The 11,461-nt window shown below is 43.2% G+C and overlaps 1 protein-coding gene and 1 long non-coding RNA gene across 5 annotated transcripts in view; one reads left to right on the top strand and one right to left on the bottom strand.

Annotated features, from left to right (window-relative positions):
* Positions 1-11,461, top strand: part of LOC310705604 — a 328,640-nt gene that overhangs the window by 104,794 nt on the left and 212,385 nt on the right. The gene's annotated exons all lie outside the window — the stretch shown is intronic.
* KCNJ6 (potassium inwardly rectifying channel subfamily J member 6) overlaps positions 1-11,461 on the bottom strand; it is a 107,845-nt gene that overhangs the window by 1,675 nt on the left and 94,709 nt on the right. The window lies entirely within an intron of this gene.

Below are 11,461 nucleotides of genomic sequence, written 5' to 3'. Positions count from 1 at the left end.
TCCTGCATCCACAGTGGCCTAGAGGGTCCCTGAATTTTCTGGAGCAATTTTTTTCAGGTAGGGCTGCCCCACTTAATGGAAGATTCTGCTCCATCAAAAACCCTTCTGTGAGCACAAGGGCATCACCAGGCTTCTACTCACAGTGTTTAACTCCCTGAGTCTACCATCTACCATCACTTTCAACTAAAGATGAGAAAATTATCCACGATGCTTCATTTTTTAAGGCATGGATCTAGTTTTTATCATATCCTGAGGTCTCTGGAGAAATATTTATACATTTATAAAAATACCACAATTTCATAAAAAAAATGCAAAGCATTTTTCAACTATACATATTTATAATAGAAATCATGTAAAAAATAAAAATGATAGATCATCAGCAAACTATCACATAACATTCTTTCTCAATTTCTGCATAAGCCTGGAAGCGTAAAATACTGTACTTCTTAAAAAGGATAAAAATTAATACTTTTATTCTAAGTATAGCATGCATCATTTCCTCTCACCTGTCATTGTTTCAAAAGGCCTGTCAATGGAAAGGCAACCTTATAGTTACAGAATCAGACAACTTTGAAGGTTGCTCTAGAAAATCTTGAGGACATAAGAAAATATTGAGGACACTGAGGTCCAGCGCTGAGGGCCTTCTGGCGGTTCCCTCACTGCGAGAAGCCAAGTTACAGGGAACCAGGCAGAGGGCCTTCTCGGTGGTGGTGCCCTTCCTGTGGAATGCCCTCCTATCAGATGTCAAAGAAAACAACAACTATCAGACTTTTAGAAGACATCTGAAGGCAGCCCTGTTTAGGGAAGCTTTTAATGTTTGGTGTATTACAGTATTTTAATATTTTTTTGGAAGCCGCCCAGAGTGGCTGGGGAAGCCCAGCCAGATGGGCGGGGTATAAATAATAAATTATTATTATTATTATTATTATTATTATTATTATTATTATTATTATTACTACTACTACACATTAGCATCCAAAATTTTAACACAGGATTCCTAATGGGTCCCAAAACAACCATTGCGGTGTCTTGGTCTTGGCCTGAAAAGGACTCTCAAGTAATGTCTTCAAAAGAATTATCATAGAAGTGAAAATGGAGCCCAGCATTTAAACACAGGCAGGCAGGCAGGCAGGCAGGCGGGTGGGTGGGTGGGTAGGCAGGGCCAACTGTTGGAACAATTTCATGCTCATGTGCAGTTTTAGATTGCTGCTCCTGATCCCAGAATCCTGAGCCCAGGCCTTCTCCCGATTTCAGGAACTCCTGAAGCCCCTCTCTGGAGTTGGCTTGATTCTTCCTTCATTATGGGCTCCTCAGGTAACTGGACTAATTTCTGCTCTTCTCCCGTTGCTGATTATATGCTGTCACTTTGCTAGACTAAAACTTGGCTTCCTTACTGACAAGACAGTACATCTGTCATTGTTCTTTGGCAGGAGCCAGACCCAGGCCTGTCTAGCCAGCCTTTGGCTTCTCCTCAAACCAGGCTCCTTCCTACATCATTAAATCATGTCCCTAGCTGGCTCCACTGTGCACCCTTGAGTGGTTTTGCCTGAATGGAATGTATCCTGGAACTGAGTATGCCTGGATATGCATGCAGAAAACTCTGGGAATTGAAGTTCTGTGAGAGGCAAACTACAGTTCCCAGGATTATTTGGGGAGGAAATGTGCTTTCAATGCGCTTTAAATATATGGCGGGTACGCAGCCTGACAAGTGTCTGAGAAAGACTATTGAAACCAATAGGCTACAGGTAGCGATGGGGAGGGTGTTGCCTTTGTGGCATGTATAAAAGGATTCCTCCTCACATTATATGTATATATCGTTTAAATGTTTTAATGGGTGTGATCAGCAGCATATTACTCCTGCCTTGCTATTTCTAAAACCTAAAGGCGCATGGTATCAGGAACAGACATCAGGATAAGATCTCAGATACATTGTCACCTGCAAAGTGGAACGTTCCTCAGGTAAGTTGCATCTGCTCCCCCCCCTGAAAAATCCATGTGGATTTTGAGTCCTGACACATCATCCCTTGTGTGTATTCCTCCTAAAGTGATTCCGTGGAAGAAAAAAATATTGCCTTGCAAGGAAAAGGCCTGGAGAATAAACAAAGATATATTTTCCTTTGAACCAACTCATTTGGAATGAAAAGCAGTGGGGAGAAACAAATGGGACTTCAGGTTCATGTATTCAGGAGGAGATCTGGAGTCATTTTGAAGAACTCCAAAGAAGAAGAACATACAAAAGGCAAAATGTGGTGAGTTAACTGTCCTTTCAAAGCCCCAGATGCAGAAGAGTGCTAGCTTGAGGAACTATTCAGCTAGAGATGCTAGGAAAAATAATCTTACTAAATGATGTATTTCTATAAGTACTATGGTATTTTTTGTGTCTCCTCTTTCAAATCAAAGATTCTAGTTTTTTTAAGGGGGGAGAGGGTAAATGTCTAGTATTCCCTTAAAATCCACCTTCGCGTCTAACATGGCTGCATCTGTCTATGGTTGGTGATGAGGTCACGGAGGAGCTAATGCCAAACTGGTGTCAAAGAATGGCTGCTGCCATCACCTGGAACTCCATGACTGACAATGACTTCTCTAAACAATTTCCTGTGAGGGTATGCAGCCAACAATACTCCATGCTGAATGTGCTGTGATGTGACCTGATGACAACTGTCATAGTTACATAGGGAAGGGCCGTACCTCAGCGGTAGAGCAACTTATTTGCAGGCAGTCAGCTCCCAGCATCTCTGGGCCGGGCTAGGAATGTCCCTTCCCTGCAACCTTGGAGGAGCCACCACCAGCTACTGTAGACAATACCAAGGTAGATGGACCAATAGTAGGACTCGGTATAAAGCAGCTTCCTATGTTCCTATCAGTGTTGTGGAGTGAACAAAGTCAAGTGGTCCAAGACAATGAATCAGAGAATACAGAGATCTCTGTGTGATCATGTAAACACATATAATGTCGCTGGATTTCACCACCATAAACAGATGGACATTTTGAGATGTGTCCAAAATAGGAGCCACAATTGGGGTGGCTACTTATCCACCACCAATAAAGATGGACCAGTTCTGCATTAGGTGACTTATATATTAAGATGCACATTTAGAAATGATTGCTGTAGATTACCTCTCCCCTGAGTGGAGAAGACTGTGACTGGGTGCCATGTTCTCTCTTCAGTTTGTTGACAGGCAGATTCAAGGCCCTTGTCTCCCTTCTTCTGATTCTTTAAACTGGCCTTGGACTGGACAACCCTAACCAGAGGACTCCTACAAAGAGAGGATTGTCCTCTGACGCAGCCCTCTAAAATGGAGGCCTGCCCTTTGTAAAGTAGGACACAGGGTGAGCTCTGCTACAGTGGTTGCACTTGGTAAGACTGGACACAAACATGGATGAGTTGTTTCAACTCAGCTGTAACTTTTGTCACTCTTTAGAGATTGTCATGTTCCCCTGTTATTTCTAGATTAAATTAAACTATTTTTTTAAAAAAACCACAACAACTGAGTTAATAAACCTTGGAGAAGGGGGCACTTTAAATAGCACTTTAAAGCTATTTGATGTAATCTTGGCACAGTTATTTATTTTGTATTTAGATTCCTACTTCATAATTCAAATAAAACATTATCAGAACTGCTTGCAATAAACTTAAAAACACAACTAAGTAATGAATACTTTAAAAAAATAGAACTAAAACCAGCAACTCTATAAAACAGATCAGCATGAGTTTACAAAAAAGGTCTGGGAAAATGGCTGAATATTTTGTTAGGGGGAAATGATGAGATATATAATATGTTTTGTACTGACACCTATGAAAGGTGTAGGGTGTTGTTGTTTATTATTATTATTATTATTAAAAAAACCCTAACTAAATAAATAAATGGTATGTAGCTGCAGCTGTCTTTATTTTAAATAACATTTTTACATTTGTGGCACACTTGGTAACTGAGAGGGTTGAGAAGATGTCAAATTCATTATATCATACAGGTGGATTCCACATCATGTATAAATCTGTATGCAGGAACTGGGAGTGCTTAGTTTAAAGAGGCCACTGTAGATCAATAGCCAGAGATGCGCCCTCAGCTCAGTGTCACATCATGGCTGCTTCCTCTTCTGTTTGTGGTTCAGGACATTGCTGGAGCCCCTGCCTGGCTTTCATCAATTCCGTGGAGCGAAGTGCTTTGTTCAACCAGACAGATGTTAATGAGACATGATGTCTGGAAATGTAGCATAAAGCAAAGACGTGCTCTTCCGCCCTAGATCGTTTGGATACATGGCAAGCGGTGAAATTTGCCATTTAGTAGGGTCAGTCAGGCAGCGCAGAGGCAACACTGCGGCTTTAAAGTGAGGGAAATGAATGACAAAGAGGTGTGTGCTCAGAAATGATCGCAGGGAGCAGCCGGCATTCCCCAGGGAGGTGGAGCAAGGAGAGGCATAAACAAAGGAAAAGAATGAAGGAAAGGGAACTATCTGGTACAGTGGTTTTCAAAAAGTGTCTAGCGGAATCCTCAGAAGCTTGAGGATCACTAGGCTCTGCTCACTGAGCAGAGCAGTAATGGAAGGAAAGCTTCTCTGAAAGACAACTGCCCCTACAACCTGAAGGTGCTAGAGAGTGTTGTGTGAATTTTTTTTTTTTTGGGGGGGTGGTGGAGTGGGGAGAGGAAGAACTCACCCTTGCGTTGTTGGCAATTGTAAAGCTGCCCTTTATGAATCCTTTAAGAAATTTGCTTTCCCCACCACCTTCCCTTTGGGGGCCCAAACTCCGCCACCCCCCCAAAAAAACGAGTCAAAAGCAATTTGAGAAACTTCATCCTATCACTAGTTTCAGTTTAGCCACCAAAAATGAATAGAATCAGGTAGGATGCAGCAGGGGAAAACGTTACTGCTAGTCTTGCTTGCCTTTTCCCACTTCCCCTGCCTTCCTGAGATTTCATCACCAATTGCTCGCACACTTTCAAGCCAGTCTTCACAGTCTTAAGGACTTGGCGCTTCTAAATGCAAGGCAATATCTTCAGAATGATGAATCAGACCAAATCAGCAGTATGTTCACAGGCCCAATAATGACAGCATAAGGGTTCTGACACCTGGCAATGCTTGATTGGCCACCTTACATGTTTCTAGGGGGTTGACCGGCTGAGTCTGTCACAAGCTTTCCTAGTCACTTAATAAATGGTTCTAGAGAAGAGTGAAGGGAGGAGCAACCAACCTTTCTGACATTAACTCCCCCCACCCCATCCCTTTGATTACTTGAACCCTTGGTGGCCAGTCAGATTGGCAGGGTGCAAATAAAACTACAACAATAACAACAGCAAAAACTTCTCACGTACAAGTTATAACTGAACCACAAAGTGAAAAAATAAAATACAGTGGTACCTCAGGTTACATACGCTTCAGGTTACACACTCCGCTAACCCAGAAATAGTGCTTCAGGTTAAGAATTTTGCCTCAGGATAAGAACAGAAATCGGGCTCCGGCAGCACGGCAGCAGCAGGACGCCCCATTAGCTAAAGTGGTGCTTCAGGTTCAGAACAGTTTCAGGTTAAGAACAGACCTCCGGAACGAATTAAATACTTAACCCGAGGTACCACTGTAGGGTTGTAATCTGAAATGTGCTAACTTGAAAGATAACACCATGAAAAAACAACAATGGGACTTACTATAATGAAGGTATGTTGGGGTGGCAGCAATAATGTGAAATGTATCATTATTTCTGTTTCAGAAAACTAACATGTGGAATAAATCTGTTCTCTCATTCCATCTGTACTTTGCCCAGTCTGTGAACCCCTCCATATTCCCCCCCCTGGTGCTGCCACTGAGGCTCCAACCCCATACGCATATACGTGGGAGTAAATCCCACTGAACTTGGTGGAACTTAATTCTGAGCAGCCATGCCTAGGATTTCACCAAGTGACTTCCTTTGGGAAGAATGCAGCATAATATCATGGAAGCAGCTAGACTGACACAAGCGCTCCTGCTTCTGTATGTGTGTGGGGGTAATGTGGCGAGGTGGGAAGAGGGTCTTAATTTCCTCTATCGTCAGCGAAACATGGATTGAGGGGGCCTCTTGCCTGCCTTATTCTTCTGTCTCATCTTCTCTCCAGCTCTCTGGCGGGAATCCAGATAGCACAAGGCTCTTTTCATAAAAGCTTATTCCATCCTTTGGCCCTGGTTCAGGCCCCTGTTCCTCTCACTTTGGCTTCAGTGCAACCATTCCAAATAATTTGGAAGAAATTTTAGGGGAAGCTGAAAAGCAGTCTACAAAACACATGGAAGCACCTTCAGATGATCACTCCCAATGGCAGGGGTCAGCAAACTTTTCAGCAGGGAGCTGGTCCATTGTCCCTCATACCTTGTGGGGGGCCGGACTATATTTTTTGGGGAAAATGATGCAAGAGCACCATGAGCCCTGGTGGCTGCTTACCTGTGTCTTGCAAGTGGCAGGGGCTGGTGAGGCAGCGGGACGATGAGTGGCAGGCGAAAGGGCTCCAGAGAGGGGCTGCTTAAAATGGCGGCCACTCGAGCGCTGCTGCTGCTGCTGGCACCAACAAAGCCCAGCCCCCTTCCTCCTTTAGGCAGGGCAGGGAGAAGCCAGGAGGAGGGAGGGAGGGAGGAGCCGCCGCCGCCGCCGCCGTGTGAGGGAGAGGGAAAGAACATGCGTGCTGGTGATCCACGTGGTGATTCCCGGACTGTCCATGGGCTGGATCCAGAAGGCAATTGGGCCTGATCCAGCCCGCGGACCTTAGTTTGCCGACCCATGACCTAAGGAACACTGAGATTGTTGCCATAGCCACCTTGTCTACATGGGTGTTGTAGACAGTGAAAATTACTAACAGCACAATCCTAGATATGCCTACTTAAACATAAGACCCCTTGAGTTCAATTGGCAATGCCATCTTGGCTGTGAGTCCTGGAGGACCTGCTTCCTGCCCTGTAGGCCTTTTGCCCACCTGGCCTGGGAGAGGAGGGCCCTGACTGACTCCAGCTACAAAAGACGAGGCTGCAGACTATTGGGCTGAGGTGTTGGTTAGGATATTTTTAAATTCTTGGGGGGTGGAGTGGGTGGGACGGGGTTGTTAATGTTACTAAAATAATCTTTGGCATCTTTATTTTAGATCTTATTATTTATGTGGAAACTGTTCAATTTGGTTGTGTGCTTTTTGATGTGCTTATTGTTATGACTACTTTTATTATATTTGTAATGCAAATCTTTTCATGCTGTAAGCCGCCTTGTGCATGGTTGTACCCAGTGCTTTTTCTCTAAAAGAAATTGTTTAGGGGTACTCTCATTTTGACTCAAGAAAATAACCATTTTATCGTTCAAATTGGGAAAAATAAATACAGTAAATGGACAAAAGTATGAAGATTCACAAAATGTTTAGGGGTATGCGTATCCCTGCACCGCCCCCAAGAAAAAAGCACTGGTTGTACCTATGGAAAGGCTGCATACAAGTAACATGATGTATGTATGTAATGGTGAGTATACGAGACAGCACTTCCACCTGCAACACTCACTCAAATTGAGCAGGGCTTGGGAGAGTGAACTTGACGGTTATTAGTGGTACTTAACGGAGAAGGCATAAGAGAAAACATTGTCTCCTTTTTTGGTGCTAGCTAGTATTTATTGTGCTTTCCATGCTATTCCTCTGTTTTCTGAAGAAAGAGAGTGCCTCATAACCCAACTCCAGACAGCATTGTTCTTAATGACAACAGAAGTCAAGCAATTGCATAGTATCTTTCTCTGTGCTTTTATTATCGTTGCCAAAGCAATGCTAATTTGGGAAGTGTTGATATAGGGGTTGGCATTCTGAACCCATGGCTGAACTTGTCTATTTTTCATTATCCTGACATTATCCTGTCAGTACTATGTGAAAATAAAAGAGCTGCAAGATTTAATGAATTGATTGGTGTGGTTAATTGATTAAAGTGTTGTTCTTTGATTAAAAATTCCTCAGTGTGATTCAAGAAGAAGAAGAAGAAGACGAGGAGGAGGAGGAGGAGGATCTGCACTTTATGAGAGGAAACTGCCAATCAGTTTCACAGGATGATCCTATTGTCAACTGTTTCCTCTCTTAGCAGTTAGAATAATTACAGACATTTTCTGTTGTCACAGTAAATAGCTAATGGATGCATGTAGACAGATAGAAGAGGTTTCTGTAGCCCATGTAATTTCATTGAACTTTGGCACTGGATTCCATTGCTACTGATATTGTGCTTTCAGGACTTCAGGAATCCTCAGTGGACAAAAAGACCTAGAATTTTTGGAACTTCAGTTTAGCTAAAATAATGACTTCCTAAAGCAGAGACATCACCTTGCCAACAAAGGTCCATATAGTTAAAGCTATGGTTTTCCCAGTAGTGATGTATGGAAGTGAGAGCTGGACCATAAAGAAGGCTGATTGCTGAAGAATTGATACTTTTGAATTATGGTGCTGGAGGAGAATCTTGAGAGTCCCATGGACTGCAAGATCAAACGCATCCATTCTTAAGGAAATCAGCTCTGAGTGCTCACTGGAAGGGCAGATCCTGAAGCTGAGACTCCAATACTTTGGCCACCTCATAAGAAGAGAAGACTCCCTGGAAAAGATCCTGATGTTGGGAAAGATTGAGGGCGCAAGGAGACGGGGATGATGACGGAGGACGAGATGGTTGGACAGTGTTCTCAAAGCTACAAGCATGAGTTTGACCAAACTGCGGGAGGCAGTGGAAGACAGGAGTGCCTGGTGTGCTCTGGTCCATGGGGTCATGAAGAGTCGGACACAACTAAACAACTAATCAACAACAAAAACATAATCTGAACTATACCATAGAACTTATTTGGTCTTTCCCCGTAGTTATTGACATGGACTGATTATCATAACGTGAAAATTACCTTTGTCATCTGAGGGGTGGTAAAGGAAATTTAACTGTCAGCAGGGAGGAGACAATTAGCAGACTTCAGAGAAGCAGTGGGACAGTTAAGATGTGGTTGCAAGAGAATAAGTAGGAAATGATGGATAGATCAGATCAGGCTATAATAAGCATATGGTGAAACTGAACAACAAATTACCATGAGATGCTGATGTGCTGTCTGCTGAGATTACGTGAACAAAGCAGTGAGAAAGGTTTAATACCAGCCTTATAAGATCTCCTCCTTGAGATGATGGATACAGTCACCCATACTTTTGATTGCAAAGAATTGTTTTTGCATATGTTCCAGTTATTTTTGTGTGCTCAACATTTATTAGCAAATTGTGTGAATTTTGAGTATTGTAGCAATGTTTCATGTGTTGCTTTAATGCCACTTACAGAGCATATTGGTGGGAAATCAGGGACAAAAACTCCAACATGATAGCGTGCTATTGATTTGTTCCATACTACACATCACTCTGGGACATGGGTGGTGCTGTGGGTTAAACCACAGAGCGTAGGACTTGCCGATCAGAAGGTTGGCGGTTCGAATCCCTGCGATGGGGTGAGCTCCCGTTGCTCGGTCCCTGCTCCTGCCAACCTAGCAGTTCAAAAGCACATCAAAGTGCAAGTGTGCTGCTCTGGTTCGCCAGAAGCGGCTTAGTCATGCTGGCCACATGACCCGGAAGCTGTACGCTGGCTCCCTCAGCCAATAAAGCGAGATGAGTGCCGCAACCCCAGAGTTGGCCACGACTGGACCTAATGGTCAGGGGTCCCTTTACCTTTACCTTTACACATCACTCTAGTCAGTTGTGTCATGAGTTCTGGTGCAGAAATAATCAGAACATCAGTTTCATTTCATACTGTTTAGTAATACACTATTGGGTTTACTCTGCAAGCAAGCGGGTACCAGTTGACTCTCACCAACAGTGGAATCTTGGTTCTCGAACTTAATCCATTCCGGGAGTCCATATGACTCCTGAAACAGTTTGAAAACCAAGGCATGGCTTCTTCAATCGGAAGCCGCGGAAGCCAAGTCGGACATTCGGCTTCTGAAAAACGTTTGCAAACTGGAACACTTACTTCCGGGTTTGTGGCATTCAGGAGCCGATTTGTTTGGGAGCCAAGGTACCACTGTACCTTCAATGCCTATTTATTTATTTATTTATTTAAGGGTTTATATTCTGCCTTTTGATGAATGTTTCAAGTTAGCTAACAATAGACTCTAAGCAGTGTAATAAAAACAAACACAATTAGAACAGCGGCAGGTGGTATTAAGACAATGACTTGGAATCCAGATTTCTATGACTGGAATTATGCTCTGGTTCAAATGAGGGGAGGTGCTATTTACCACTTTCCCCTTTCTCTTCTGCAGATCTGCTCCAGAGGGCCAGGGAACCCCCCAGAACAGCATGGATGGTGGTGGTGCTACAGAGGAGAAATTAGCAAAAACCACTTTTCCCATGCCACAGATAGGAGCCTCCGGTGTATTAGAACCCTTCTGTAAACAGAAGGAGCTCTTCATAGACGAGCAACCCAGCATCCAAGCCACTAAAGTTAACAGATTGGGAGTCATTAAAATACCCCTCACACTCTGGTAACCATAGTGTGGTTACTCCCACCCCAGTGCTGATAATGTTCAAAAGAGATTAACTACATGGAAGTGGCCTGGAAAGAAACACTGTCAATGGAAGTCAAGTCACCATTTTGTTGGCCCAACACATCCGATTGCTTCTAAGTTTCAAACATAGCTGGCATAAGTTAACAGGACTCCTGAGCCTGAGTTCCAACTTTGGCACATTTGCTTATCTTTGTCTAGGGAACCACAGGGACAGTGGCATCCTATTGATCCCACTAAACTTTTAAATTGCATTTGAAACCATTGATCTTGATGTTACATACAATTTTCTTAGCTAAAGACTGCTATGCAGTAAAAGCCTTTATTCAAGTCTATAAGTAAACAAGCAGCTTGTCATCAGAACTCTGTGTGTGTGTGTGTGCGTGTGTGCGCGCGCGCACCCAGAAGGGGGTGATTTCTTCAGTCCTCTATGCCAATCCATACAACACCCACACACTGTTCCAAGCATGTAGAATTTAACAACTTGACTTGAAAATTGTTCATTTTCAGCTATCATGGAAATATATAACAGTTTCTTAAGCTAGCAGAGGAGACAGTGTCATTGAAGTCGAGCCAGTTATGTGGGTGTAAGATGATTAAGGTGGATGTTGTGTAGGTGGAAAAGGAATACTATAATTTTTATTTTTTTTTAAGATTGTGCTTCTAACACGTTTAATATTCTCTTCCAGAACGTCTGGAGTTCTTATTATGAAGGTATTGCCAACTATGAATCTAGGCCTTAATTCATTGTCACACTACAGTCTGGGAGCCTAGTTACAGCTAGGCTAAATAAAAATGGTGCCCAGAAGCTATAAAATGAGAATGAATACACCTCTCTCTCTCTCTCTCTCTCTCTCTCTCTCTCTCTCTCTCTCTCACACACACACACACACACACACACACACACACACACACACATTCCACTTGTTCTGCAAAGGGACACATTTCTATCTAGCATGACCATGAGGCAGT

This window comes from Podarcis liolepis (genome assembly GCF_965112155.1).
Source record: "Podarcis liolepis genome assembly, chromosome: 4".
In the NCBI taxonomy this organism is placed as follows: domain Eukaryota; kingdom Metazoa; phylum Chordata; class Lepidosauria; order Squamata; family Lacertidae; genus Podarcis; species Podarcis liolepis.
This window is presented reverse-complemented; position numbering and strand designations above follow the sequence as displayed.